Raw genomic sequence first — 14,958 nt, forward strand, 5'->3', positions numbered from 1 at the left:
CTCCACAATTCTTGCTAGGTGTCCATTTCTCCATGGACTTCTGCCCACTCAATAAGGGGGCTTCTTATCCAAGGTCTATGGGTATAAACATCAATATTTAGAAGGAAATTTGACAGCATGACCATTTAACGAAATACGAACATCAAATGCTACATAGGGCCTTTAATCTCTCCAGTCATGGGATTTTTAGCAGGGCTGAAATGTCATACATGAAAATTCCCCTAGTGTAGTAAGTCTTAAAAGTCTCCAGAAATCAATTTGGTATCTAATAATGATCGTGTCACAATTTTACCAGGAGGCACATCTTACCTGAGAGGACATTACTGCATCATGAGATTCTAAGTTAGATAAAACTATTGCTCTCTTTTCTCACCCAGCAGTCTGAATAGGACCTTCTATACTCTGAAAGTTAGCCAATAGGATAGAAGTTTAGAGTTAGTTGGAGAATGACTTCCTTATGTTATGTAGGCAAAATCGCAGTGTCTTAAGCAATAGCACCTTTCCATATAGTCATGGTGGGTGAGGAAGGGCAACGGTAATAGCCTGCATCGTGGAGTTTTTAACCAGTAAGTTGTAGACAGGTATTCAGTACCTTGTACTAAGGTTTTTATTTAATAACCAGTGTCTTCTGGAAGGAATATTATCTACTTAGAGGATAATTCTATCTGAACTCTTTTTGGGGGAGACAGTTTATGGGGAATATAAAGTATTTTCCATCCATTTGAGAAATCAGTCTGAAGGTTTCTCCACAAACTAAAAATGGATATGCATGTGTCCCATATGTTCTATTTTGGGGCGCATACCCTACAATAGAGACATCTCTGTGGCCATGTTCATGGCATCTCTGTTAAAAACAAATGAGAAATGTAACCAACCTAAATATCCATCCATAAAGAAACTGATAAAAAAAGTGGTATCCTTATACAATAGAATATTACTCAATTATAAAAGAAACAATAATAGAACTTATGGGTAAAAGGATGGAAATGGAAACAAATTAGATTGGGTAGAGGAAACTCAGGTTTAGAAAGACAAATGCTGTGTTCTCTCTCTCTCTCTCTCTCTCTCTCTCTCTCTCTCTCTCTCTCTCTCTTATTGAGTCCTACTTACAAATCATTGTTTTGTGAAGAAAGAGGCTTATTCTAGGGAAGGAGGAGACATATTAAGGAGTGGAGAATCACAGATTATGGATAAATAAGGTAAAATGCTGGAGATGGAAAGGCTCAAACATGGAAGGGTGTTGGACTACAAGTAAAACCAGGTTGTGAAAGTAAGAGCTAAACCCAAATGAAGGAGGCATGCAATGCCATATAGAAGTGGACTGTCTTACAACCCAACTTAGGAAAGGTATAGAGATAGTAGAGCACATGGAAAATGAGAAAAGTGAGGAAAATGCTGAGAATTAAAAGAGTAAATAGGTGTGAGGGCTACGGAAAGGGAGAAGGTGGGTTGAGTAAAATTAAGAATCTATGAAAAAACTTAATAGAAACCTACTAACTAGGGCTGGAGAGATGGCTCAGTGGTTAAGAGCACCGACTGCTCTTCCCAAGGTCCTGAGTTCAAATCCCAGCAACCACATGGTGGCTCACAACCATCTGAAATGAGTCTGATGCCCTCTTCTGGTGTGTCTGAAGATAGCGACAGTGTAATCATAATATATAATAAATAAATAAAATGTTTAAAAAAAAAGAAACCTACTAACTAGTAAGCTAATTTCAAAATACATCAGTGTATATGTACACACATACTCACCCACATATATCCACATATATGTGCATTCATATCCATATTTTTAAAAAGAAACTTAGGTTAATTTAGAATTGACTAACCTGGACTATCGATATTGTCTCAATATCATTAGTACGGAGAGAGGCATACAGGATTGAAGGAATCTTTTATTTCTGGAGTCCAATTAATGCAGAAAGTATTCAGAAAAAAAACATAATTCTTGATGTCTTCATCCAACAGTGATTATTATAGAAATAGAGGGTCAAAATGAAAACTAATGCAGGCAAAATTTGCATCCATATATGTATATGTTCTAAGGACTCTGGTTCCTTTACAAGGTACACTGAGACTCAGAGACTGTCAGAATGAGAAGTCACATGTTATGATGGGAAAATGACACCAAAGTAAAATCATTTCAGTGAAGCAATAAACTTGATTATCCTTCCACTTTCCTCTCAATCAGGCAATTTCCTGTGCTCTAAGCCTGGGGTCATAACAATGTCACTTGCATTGTTAGTAATAATGAGTTCATGGATATGTCATAATCAGAGTTGTGCCAGCTTCCCAGATATTAGCTGTTAGTAGTATTATATTTTCAGTTATGAAGTATAATTTCTGACCTAAGATGATTTTTAAAAATTGATGTGTGAATTGTATATCGTGTGTGAATAGCTTAAGAAACCAACATTTTTTTAATCTGTAAAGTTAGATGCTGTATCCAGTTCCCACTAAGGTATTATGAGATACTCAGATGCCACGTGGTAATAGTTTATATTTGAGAAATGTTAGATTCTTGCTTTGGGAGCATAGGTATCAAAGTATGCTCAGAACTTACAACTGAGATCTTCAGAGAAAGAAGAGTAAAATAGAAGAAACTGGGAACACATCCTGTGAGATAAGGATGTTTGCCTTATGGAGACATTGTGCTTGAATGATGAGAGTCATCGCTATAGAGATTGAGACATGGAAAAGGTATGCTGAGAACTGCTTCCTGCCCTTACATTCTGCTGGGTGTTTCTACAGAGTCATGTGAATGAGTCTTAATGCTATGAGGTCCTAAGTGATCAGCAAAGCCATTGCCTCCTAATTCACTTAGAATTAGCTTCACCCTGGACCCTTACATGATTAGTCAAGACCAAGCTCTGAACTCTGTTTGTAAAAAGCTTGGAACTGAGTCCCAGATCAGTACAAGACCATCTGCACCACGCTCGGGCTTCCAATTGCAATGGACTCTGCCGTGGCTGCCAGAGTAATTATGGAAATATTTCAGAGTATAACTGATGGAGCTTAAAATCTACTCCCATCCCAGTTTTATTTTATTGGACTCTTATTGCCTTCTCGCTGGAACCGGGAGCCCTTATGCTGAAGGCAAAGAGATAAGGGCTGGGTCATTTAGAGATTACTATTTCTCTGAGTGTCTTTTGCCACATCATAGCTCTGGATAGTTGAGGAAGAAAATAAAAATCTGTGACCAGGCTGGTTAGTGAAATGCTACAGGCTTGTTTATTCACAATGAATATTACAGGAACAGAGCCAGGGTGAGGCAGGTAAGGCCTTACCTCAGGCTCAAAATGCAATGGCATTCCGAAATCTTCCATAATTAAAACAAGATATTTAATTAAATGAAATAAAAATTTTAGTGAAAAGTCTATGACGGCCCTCATAGAAATTTTATCTTATTTTTAAATAAGCTTTTACTGTAATGAACTCTCAAATTAAAATAGAACATGGCTTTATAAAAGGGCCATAGACACAAACATTAGCCCAGCCCAAAATTCTGTAATATCTATGTCAGTGAATGTCTATATAATTAGAAGGGCTACTCAGCAGTCATGAAACTTTGTTTAGGACTTTAAACTTTTGCTATTAGCTGGATTTTTTACTCACTTATCCATCATAAAACTGTTCATATGACAGTGTTGAAACAAGAAAGAGAATAAACCTTATATTCTCTCTCACTGCTCATGTGTCCTCATTGCTGCATTCTATCTTTCTTCAACTTCTTTGTAAATGTTAGAGTACACCCACAGCTATAGTTCTTTCATATACATTAAAGTTCATGATCTATGTATGAGGGAGAATGTGCAGGTTTTGTGTTCTAAGTATGGGCACTCCCATTGTTTAGTAATTTTCGTGATTTCATTGTTCTTTGCAGATGAATGATATTTCGTTTTATAAATGTACTGCATTTGCAATATTTATTTGTCTCTTGGTGGACATGAAAAGTGGTTATATTTCCTTTCTGTAGGAAAATAGCAGCTGTGAATATGGGTGTGCAAATATCTCCATGGGAAGACATGGAGTCCTCTGGTTAGACTCCCAAGAATGGAAAACATGTGCCAAAGAACCGGCAGTCGTATTTTCAATTTTTTGAGGAACCTCCAAGTCTACTTGCATAGTGGCTATACCAGTTTTTACTCCCACCAAATGTGAAGGAGCTCCTCTTTTCCCCACGTTCTCTCCAACATTTTCTGTCATATTTCTTAGTGGTAGCTCTCTAATGAGTCGAGATGGTGTCTCAAAGTAGTTTTAATCGCCATTCCCTTTAAGACTAGAGATGTTGCGTCCTTACATTAGTTATTATATATTTGTGTTCATTCAGAAACTCTTCGTTTCATTAGCCTACTTGTTGATCAGCAGCCGGGTTGTCTCCTTAAAGTTTAATTTATGGAGTTGTTTGTAAATTATGAATCTTAACCACCACCCCCCAAGCTGGTAAAGTTTTGCTACCTTTTAGGGCTGTCTGCTTGCCTTGCTGATCATTTATTTTGTAGTGCAGAAATTTTATGCAGTCCCATCTGTTGCTACTTGGGCAAGTTCCTGTGCAATTGGTATTCTGTTGAGAATGTGCTTACTTACCCCAATGTCTTAAAGACTACTCCTGTGCTTTCTTCCAGTAATTTCAGCATTTCAAGTTTTGAATTAAGATATTGGATCCATTTTAAATTGATCTGTGCAAGGTGAAAAATATATTTCTAGTTTAATTCATCTCCAGTTTGATATCCAGATAATCAAACCAGATATTTATAATCTGATATCTATTTAATTGAAGAGACTATCTTTAGAATGATGCAATACAGAATCAAGCTGGTCTAATAAATTGGTGGTAGTATATTCTTTTCTAAGGTCCATGACCTCATGAGTACCTGAAAGATTAGATTCCCAGTACCAGAGGTGATTTCCTTCCTTCTGAGCGGGCCTTGAGCCCGACTGAATGGCTGCTGGCTACCACTGGCACGCGGATGGTGCTTCTTGCACTTTTCTGTCTATCTTGCCATGTGATTCATGGGTATTGCAGTTAGGTAAGATTGCTTAGATGATTTGCTTCCTTGGAAGCCTCATAGTCATAAAAACAAAGATGAATAATAGTAATATAAATGTACCTGTCAATGTTCAGGAGGGAAATTCCGTCGGGTCCACCCATAGACAAAGAAGTAAAGATTAGCAGCTGGAAAAAGGAGCATTAGTCTCTCCCAGGGATGAACCACCCACTGGGTGTCCTAGGCAGACTAGAAGGCCTTGAAACCATACATACATAAAAACAAAAACGGACTTCTCAAATATCTACATATGAACATTTATATATATTCATATATGCATATGCATGCAATCAAAGTAAAAAAAGGCTTTCACCTTGAAAGTGGGAGAAGGCACAGGACAGGTTCAAGGGAGGGTTTAGCTGGGAGGGGCTGGAGGGAGGAAAAGAAGGAGAAGCTCTGTAATACTATTTCAATTAAGATATTAAAACATAAATAAAAATAAGAGATTTGGATAGAGGTACTTTGCAAGGGCAGAAAATACTTGTTCCAGAAGACATGGGTTATTAAATAAAAATCCAAGTTTTAGGCGTGAGATACTTCTCTGTGAAAAATTCACAGGGAATTATTCATCAAGGAGGCCCCAAGAGCTCCCAAAGTAGTAAGGCTTTTCCCTGTTCTTTATGGTCTCCCATAGCCAGATGATTAAACCCTATTGTAAAGACAAACCACATTTAGGTGTCAGGACATACAGAAAGTCAGTTGGAACTGACATAGAAGCTCTGGAGCTGTCATGGTATATGAAGATAGTATGCAGACTACTAGGTAACAAGAGGCTTTCCAAACAAGCTCCTTGCTTGCCACATAGAAGGTGGCCACAGTGGTACAACTACTACAGGGCTAACAAAATGCTTTCCGACTGAATTTGAGGCTTGCTCCACAGGAGGTAACTTATACTTGGCACTGTAAATGTGGTCAAAAGCATATGGCTGGAGAAGCATATAGAGACAGTAAAACAAGCTGCATTCGAAATATTTGTGTTTGCACTCGTACATTAATGCTTCCATCTATCTTGGTTAGAGGGTCTTCTTGTGGCAATGGGAAGCAAAATTAAAACTCATAACTGGTCAAGTCCTGAGAATAAGTTGACTATTGAGAGATCAACTCTGAGTGTGACATTTATATCAGTTGCTGCTCACTCGTAAGGTTCAGAGACCATGTTGAAAGAGTGGCAAAGAGTAGAATATCTAAAGGAAGTAGGGCTATAAAGTTCCTTCTATGCATACAGGCTACAGAAATTGATCAAAAGGAGAGGTAAACACTGGTGGACATACAGGGAGGATGCAAGAAGTTGCTGAGAGTAGATATGATACAGGTAAATTACAAATATGTATGAAATTATAAAAGCATGGATATGAAATACTCTTTAAAAGAAGAGATGTTTCTTGTTCTACTTCATGGTTTGCATCATCTTAAAAATTAATTGGCCATTGCTTTGACGATTAATTCATAGGTCTCATTCTGCTTCATTTGTCTTTTTCTTTTTATGTTAATTCTACGCTGTCATACCGCTATCACTCTGTAACGGAATAAGAGTTTGGTGATATTCCCCAGCTGTCATCCTGCTCCTTAGGGTTGCTCCGGCTAATGGTGGTTCCATATACATTCTTTGGCTATTTTGTCCTAGAACTGTAAAATATCACATGGGGCTTTTGGATAGGTATTTTATTAAATCTGTATATTAGTTTTGGTGGTAGAGCCATTTTCAAAATATGAATTCTGCAAATCCAGGGGCTTAGAAATTCTTTCTGTCACTTGGTATCTACTTGGATTTGCGCTCTCAATATTTGGAAGTATTCACTGTATTTTATTATTTATGGTCAGATGCATCACTAAGTATGTTACTTGTGGGGGAAACTTTTCCTTCTCTGAGACAACATTGTTGATATCTGTGAAAGCTATTTTATATGTATTGATTTTAATGCCTGCAACTTAACTGTGATTACTAGATCTAAGAGTTCTCTAGTCGATTCTGTAGATTCTTTTAAGTTCTGAATCATGTCATCTACGAAGGGAAAATTTGACTACTTATTTTCTTATTTTTATCCCTTTTATGTCTTTTCCTCATCTGATTGCCATAGCGGATTGCAGACTGGTAGCACTTTATCAAGAAAGATAGAGGAGTCCAGGCACCCTGATTGTAGTGCTTTCAGATTGACTTCATTTAATGAGATACTGGCCATAGGTCCGCTGCACACAACCTTTGTTATTTGGAGATGTGGTTTATCTAATCATCCTGTCATCAGGGCTGTTTTAGCAAAGCAACATTGAACTTTGCCAAGTTCCTTTTTGGCCATCAGTAGAGATGGATTTCTGGTTTCCAATCTTAATTTTCCTGATTTAAATATTTTGAACTAAACTTGCATTTCTAGGATGGAACCCACTCAGTCATATTATCCTAAATTTTGGTTTTGGTTATAATATTTTACAATTATGCTATCAAAGAAATTGATCTGGAGGGTTCTTTTCTTAGATTTATTTATTTATTATATATGCAGCTTTAGTCAGGCCAGATCTCATTATAGATGGTTATAAGCGACCATGTGGTTGCTGGGAATTGAACTCAGGACCTCTGGAAGAGCAGTAAATGTTATTAACCTCTGAGTCACCTCTCCAGTCCCTTATCTGGAGTTTTCTGTTTTTCATGTCTTTATCTTTTGTTATCAAATGAATAATGGTGAGAAAATTATTCCTAGAGTCAAATAAAAATAAAAACGATGAGAACCCCCAGAATATGGCCAGTGCAATTCTAAGAGGAAAGTTTATAGTGACAAACACTCACATTTAAAGAAACAATTCTGAGACATATCAAGTAAATAACCCAGACATGTGCCATAAGGCTTTTATTTTTTTATTTTTTTTTATTCTTTTTTTTTTTTCGGAGCTGGGGACCAAACCCAGGGCCTTGCACTTGCTAGGCAAGTGCTCTACCACTGAGCTAAATCCTCAACCCCTGCCACAAGGCTTTTGAAACCAATAAGCAGCTAATTTCAAACTCAGGAGATGTAATGATACACAGAACCAACCGAAGTGTTGGTTCTTTGAGCAAGTTAGTAAGACTGACAGACTCATAGTCAATCTAATAGAAAGAGAAAGATGATTCAAATTTGTAGTGAGCCATATTGGATTTGGGCATAGCCACTTTTTGACTGCATGGCTCAAAGTGGCTAGGTGACTCTGGGCTGTTTGGCCACAGATATTCACCCCTAAGATGACTGCCATAAGTCTTAAGATTGTTGGACAGAGGCCTCTCCCATGAATTTACGGCACAGGAAGATAACATTCAAGGGATGCCTCAGCTCCAGCAGATATCAGTTATCTCCTCAGTCAACACCCAGTGTCTCCACCACCAGACTTCATCGCCTGACTTCTTTGCCTCCAGCTATCACTGCCTATACCCTCATCTCCTCCTTCATGTTTCACAAAAGTCACTCCCCCTACCTGAAAGCCTTAAAAGCTCTAATGTTCATCCCAATAAACGAGACCTTGACAACAGAATCTTGCTTGGTCTCCTTCTTCTCTCACCCCCCATTTAGGCCCAAGGGTAGTGCCCCTTCGGGACCCTGAATAACTGGGTGCCCGCTGGCGGGGACACAAATTAATAAAATTAGAAACAATAAGGATGCTATTACAACTGACTTCAGTGAAATTCAGAACATTAGAAGTGGGTAAGTTTCAGAATGTATATGAGAGAATCAAAACCATATAACTTGGGCCCATTTCAAATAATGACATTGATGCTACCAATGATCTCCCTCAAGGAAAAGAACAGGACAGGATGGATTCACTGGTTAATTCTATTTAATCTTCAAGGAAGATTTAATACCAATCATCTTAACCTGTTCCACAAAATAGAGTGGGAAAGACACTATCAATAATGTTTGTATGAAGAGAGGTCCCAGTAGTTCACAGGCCATTCTCTTGTCTCTCACCCTAATCCTGGCCCTAGTTCAAGCAAAACACGGTTTATAAAATAAATAATGAAACGTAGGTAGGTGTTTAAGCCACAGTTTACTCATTTGACTCTTTTTTCAATTTTAATAAAATTTTAAACTATTTGTTAAGTTTGGCTTGTCTATTTTTTAATGTTTCCAAGGAAAATGCTTGTTAATTTTATTATCATACCAAATAATAAGTAGAAGTACATTTGAGATTCCCGAATTACTGATTTGGTTTAGCACACTCTCTACCACATTTGCTCACATTCCACATGCTTCACAAGGTCCTGATGTGGAAGAGGCCATGGAGTAAGTTTAATGATGCTTCTCATTTAATGCCCAAAACAGCACTATCAAGGAAGCGCCTCTGTTACTAACCAAAGTGAGAAACAAGGAAGCTGATGAAGTTTCAAAGGGACGATCCTGGGAAGATAACAAATCAGGGATGGCACAGATATCACTCTCAAGTGGCTGATTCAAGAGCTCCTACCTTTTGTGTCTTCCCTATCATCCTATGGTTACAAGGGATGGGAATCGAGAGCCACATTGTTGCAGGAGATGTTGGATTTGGAGTAGATCATTCCCTGTGGGCCCCTAGTTCTCTTAGTGAGGTCCCCTGTATTTCTGCTCTTTGGGTCTATGACATCTTTGGATATCCGCCTAGAGACACTCACCATTAAGTTGAACTCATAAGAATATATTACCTCTGACCAGAAAACATCTTCAATTTATTACTGCTGACCCTGAGTAATGCTTTGATTTATAAATTCTAATACTGGTTCATTTTCTCCAAATTATTGTAAGATTATACCCAAGTATTATACAAACTCGACCATTATTAGATACCAGGAAAAACATAATTTTGTATATAAATTGTTTTAAATTTACTATTCCTTAATATATAAATTTATATGTAGATATATAGTGTGTGTCTCGACTGAATTCAGATGTGCTTTGCTACATTTCTGTTTACATATGGATAGGTGAGTCATGCTGTTACATAATAAATACTTAAAATTTAGTAAAACCTACCTAATGATCTTTTATTTATTTTTACATATCTATTTTACCTTCCAGCATGTGTTCATATATATATATATATGTATACACACACACACACACACACACACACACACACATGTTCACGCATCATAGGGTGTGTACACAGGAGGCATTGGATCCCATAAGACTAGAGCAGTAAGGGATTAACACTTACCATGGGCTCACAGAAAGCAGTAAACATTTTTTCACTCCAGAAAGTTGTTTTTATATTACCCAAAAATAAGACCGAATGCCATCTTCAACACTTTTTATATAGTTCGATATCTTTCTTAGTTTAAAAGACATTACTTTCTGTACTTTTCACTGCGGAACCAACAAATCTGAGTTATGCAAAGCTATGGTTTCTCAGTGAGCCAACAATAACAACAAGAATCACAATATCTCAGTATCTTTTTCACATGGAAACCCTATACAAATTGTGACTCGATAATTCAAATTTCTTCTTAGAATATGGTTTAATTTCTAATTTTTATACTTTACTGAAATCAAAGTACCAAACCTAACCAATACAGATGAGGTAAAAAACAGAACCAAAAGGAACAATTAGGTGTTTTTATGTCCATTGCAACTGAAAACATAGTTTGGGAAATTTATTTCTATAACTGTGGAACATTGTGGTTCAGGACTTATATTGCATAGCAATACCTGAACTGTGGTTTCAAAGTTAGTAATAAATACACACTTGTAATAGTAGTAAGGTCTTTTAAGTCCACTTTGGAATACCTATGTTCTTAAACTTATTCAAATTCAACTTCTACAACCTCCTCTCAGGCTCAGGGACCTTCCTGTGAAAGACCCCCGGAGAGGACCTTTCCCTCAGGAATTCTCTTCTGTTGCCAGGTACTGTCTCCCTAGGTTCCCTAACTACTGTGGCCAGTATATGTTCCTCTCTTGTCTTTTATCTCTCTTTAGCTCTCTAGCTTCCTCTTCTTTTAGTCTCTTTTCTTCCCTAGCTTCCTGCTCTTTTTACCTTCTTTTCTCTTTCTCTTTGTTTAACCTTACTTTCTCTGTAACTTATTCTAACTCTCAGCAACTTAGCTTAACCCTTCAAATTTCTGTAACTTTCTCTTCATACCCTTTCCTTATCTTAGCCAGATTGGTGGGGCATTTTCCAGCCCCTAGGAGACCCACCCTTGGAGCCTGGGGGCAGACCCGGAGCACTCCCTACCTTCAGGCGTATTGAAGTCAGTCAGGAGTGAGGGCCTTCCACCCATGTCTGGAACATTCTTTCTGGCCTCTAGTAGGATTCTGTCTTTCCTCGGTGGTAAAGAAGACCTGTAACAGTTACTAACAAGCATCTCAAATGGGATGGTGAGAAAACAAGAGAATCTTGAGAATAGAGGTCCACTGAAGGGGGCAAACAGCATTTAGTCACACAGCTAAACCAGGAGGCTTTCTTGGACAAAAAAGGCCAAAAAAGGCAGCCTATCTGTTACCGGCTGTCTCTCTGGACTTAGATTTTCCCTTAAGGAGTACCTCCCTTCAGTGTCAGCTTGGTGGCTTTGCCTCTCAAGAGAACCAGCCTCCAAATGACACTAGGCTTCCAGTAAGAACTAATAACAAAAGGATGGAGAGATGGTTAGAACCTGGGTGCTAGATACTAAGCAGCTGACAAAAGAATTGTAACCAGTTCACCTGGGGCTTTCAGGACTTTAGTAGCAGCCCTTTACCAAACTGTCTCAGTGGGCTATAGGCCCATGGAAAAGAAAACATTAATCCTGACTGGCAAAACAAAGTTCTTCACAGTTGTAGATTCTTTTTGAAACTATTTTAGGGGCTTCTCTGCCCCCCAACCTGGGGCATCTCTCCTTGGGGAGGAGGCTCAAGAGAGAAAGATAAAACTCCTGGCAGAAAACAATTTCTCTCAAGCAAATTATTTTCAACTTTTAACTTAAGCACCAACAGGACCAAGTAAAACTCTTTGACGAACAAAGCAAACAGTTTCATGATTTCAAACACAGTCGTCAGTCCAAGATTTTAAACACAGTCGTCAGTCCAAATTCAAACACGAAACAAAAGTCAAAAAGACACTAACAGACACCAACACGTCCAGAAAACCACAGTCAGGTCACAAAGAAGACAAACAATTCCAACAGTCAAACAAGTAACAAACAGATGCGCCGCGAGGCTTCGGTACCAAACTGAAACCAAAAATTCAGACGGAGTCAGCGAGGGTCTTGGATCCTCTACTCCAATAAAATTCAGACGGAGTCATCAAGGGTGCGGATCCCTCCGAAAACGGACGGAGGTGCCACGGATCCGGATCTCCCTCTCCTCCAACCACCCTTGGAACGTCTTCCAGGGCTGCGGGGGAGAAGTCCGAGCTCCTCAGCTCCTTCTCTGGCACGCCCAGATAGTCCCCAGATCTGAGCCTATTGATCGATCGTTCACAGGACAAGACACAACAGACAAGACAAACACCGGCCGGCTTACCTCCTGGTGGGTGGTAGGTGATCTCTGGGTGGAGGGTCTCCAAATCCCGGGGCGAGCCCCCATAATGAAAGACCCCCCGGAGAGGACCTTTCCCTCAGGAGGAGTCCCAAGCGCCCAATGACCGAGCCGAGTCCACTCGGATGCAATCAGCAAGAGGGTTTATTGGAAAACACAGGTACCTGCGGGAACACAGTCTCTTCGGAGGACTTGTGCGCCCAGCAGCTCCAGCATGGGGCTTTTATAGGGATTGGGGAAGCAGAAGCAGGCATACAGAAGCAGATGCATAGTTACGGGGACTGGTGGATTCAAACGAGGCACATAGACATGTTCACATATGATTGGCTATTTCACATGATGAGGTAATAAGGTATAGCTACACACATTGGCAGGTTTGGGGCGTCCTGGATGTCGGGGGCTGGGGGCTTATCTCTTCCTGCCAGGTGGCCTGTGAGTCAGATCCGGTACTCCTGGTCTGTTCTGCATTCCTTTCCTTTTATGGTCTTGTTAGTTCTAGCGGCAGGGCGGGGCTGCCTGGACTTGCTTTTCACGGTGTTTAGCCCTGAGTCTGAATTTAAAACTTATTCTTTTAACTTCATATTTTTAAACCTCAAATCTGTATAATTTTCCTTTCACCTGGATGACGGAACAAACACATGTAACAGCATTGGAACCCCTGACTCTTAATCTCTCTATTTGCTTCATCAGCCACCATGAAATGATCAGTTCTCTTCTGTCATCTGTTCCCACAGACGTGTCTTCCTAGCCCTAGATAAGAAAACAATGCAGCTAACAACCGTCCAGCAAAGTACTGAGGCACTGAGAGTCAAATGAATCTTTCTCATTTGTTTGGTTCTCTCAGGTTCTTCATCATAGTGGTATAAAAGAGACTAACTCAATGTTTACAGAGTAAAAATATGGTGCTGGGGGCTAGCTCTGTCAATAAATTGCTAGTCCTACAATCATGAGTATCAAGTTCCACTCTCAGAATTCATATTTAAAACCTCTAATCCTAGTACTCAGGAGACAGACAGGAAGTCTCTGGGATTCTCTGTTTAGACAGCTTGATCTATTTGAAGAGCTCGAGACTAGTGGAAGTCTATGTCTCAGATGAAAACAGTCACTGAGAAAGCATAATGTAGATCAGCTTTCCAAATTTCCATTATGCATGTGTGAACACACCCCCATACATTCATGCATGTCCACTGTCTTAGGGTTTTACTACTATGAACCGACACGGTGACCAACACTAGTCTATAAAGGACAACATTTCATTGGGACTGGATTACAGGATTAGAGGTTCAGTACATTATTATCAAAGTGAGAGCATGGCAGTATCCAGGAGGAGCTGAAAGTTCTAGGTCTTCATGTGAAGGCTGCTAGCAGAACACTCACTTCCAGGCAGTTTTAACGAGGCTTTAAATCAACAACATACCTACTCCAACAAGGCCATACCTCCAAATAGTGCCACTCCCCAGGCCAAGCATATTCAAGCCATCACATCCACATACAGGCAAATATGTATACACACATGAAAAAAGGCAGAAGTTCTACTTTATAAAGTCATGTAATTCATTAAATATATGGACTCAATTTTCTCACTTCTTTATTGTCAATAACAGTAACTATATCAGAAACGACTGTGAGGATTTAATCAATAAATGTATGAAGTATTTATTGACTATCTTATAAATATGTAAAATTGTTATTTTTATTATTCGTTAGAATTTTATTCTTAGAATACATCTCCCTGCCTTTGATCTAACTAAATTTTATTTGGCAGTATATTACAAAAATATAATTTACCCCTTCTAACATTTTCTAAGTTGGCCTTAATATCTTTAGTATTATTATTAGTTTAATAATATATATTAACTTCCAAAATCAGTGTTTCACTATTTAGAAGCACAATTTACTTCTTGGGATATCAGCACTGTCTAGCTTCTATAAAGGATATTGTAGGGGTTGTAGCATAATCTTGTCTATTGTAATCCTTTAATTAGTGTGGGTTCTTTTATCGTGTGTGTGTGCACGCGCACGCGTGCATATGTGCATGCACTCGCGTCTTCTCTGTATGTAATGCAAGCATGTGTACTGGTACACATGAATGTTGAGACCAGAGGGAGATGCCAGTGTCATTCTGTTGAGTTCGGTTTTACTGCCTTGAGAAATGGTTTCCCATTGAATACACTGACTGTCCACTGATTTTCCAGTATTCACGTGTATCAACCTGTCTTCATTCCCTAATGCTGGGTTTGTAGACATTTATAGCTGTACCTGGCTTCTTTACACATGTACTCAGATCCTCATACACAGCAAAAACTCTTGCCTACTGGGAAATCTTCTTCCTCCTCCTCCTCTTCCTCCTCTTTCTCTTCTTCGTTTTCTTTTTAAGTGACGGTGATTTCTCTTTCCATATTGAACTCAAGGGTCACCATTTTGAAAAGACGTCATAGAACTTCTCACTGTTCAGCAATGGCGAC

At 39.0% G+C, this 14,958-nt stretch overlaps 1 long non-coding RNA gene across 3 annotated transcripts in view; it reads right to left on the reverse strand.

Annotated features, from left to right (window-relative positions):
- Positions 1-12,769, reverse strand: part of LOC147995006 (uncharacterized) — a 77,293-nt gene extending 64,524 nt beyond the window's left edge. Inside the window, exons 1-4 of one of the 3 annotated variants that reach the window (XR_015686104.1) lie at positions 12,479-12,696; positions 11,214-11,332; positions 10,200-10,348; positions 4,588-4,679 (exon numbers count right to left, since the gene is read on the reverse strand). This is a non-coding gene — a long non-coding RNA (uncharacterized LOC147995006). Of the gene's footprint in view, positions 1-4,587; positions 4,680-10,199; positions 10,349-11,213; positions 11,333-12,478 lie in introns of all 3 variants that reach the window. The other 2 variants (XR_015686106.1, XR_015686105.1) reach the window with 2 other exon arrangements.
- Positions 12,770-14,958: the final 2,189 nt, after the last annotated feature.

This window comes from Rattus norvegicus, chromosome 4 (assembly GCF_021556685.1).
Source record: "Rattus norvegicus strain SHRSP/BbbUtx chromosome 4, alternate assembly SHRSP_T2T, whole genome shotgun sequence".
In the NCBI taxonomy this organism is placed as follows: Eukaryota; Metazoa; Chordata; class Mammalia; order Rodentia; family Muridae; genus Rattus; species Rattus norvegicus.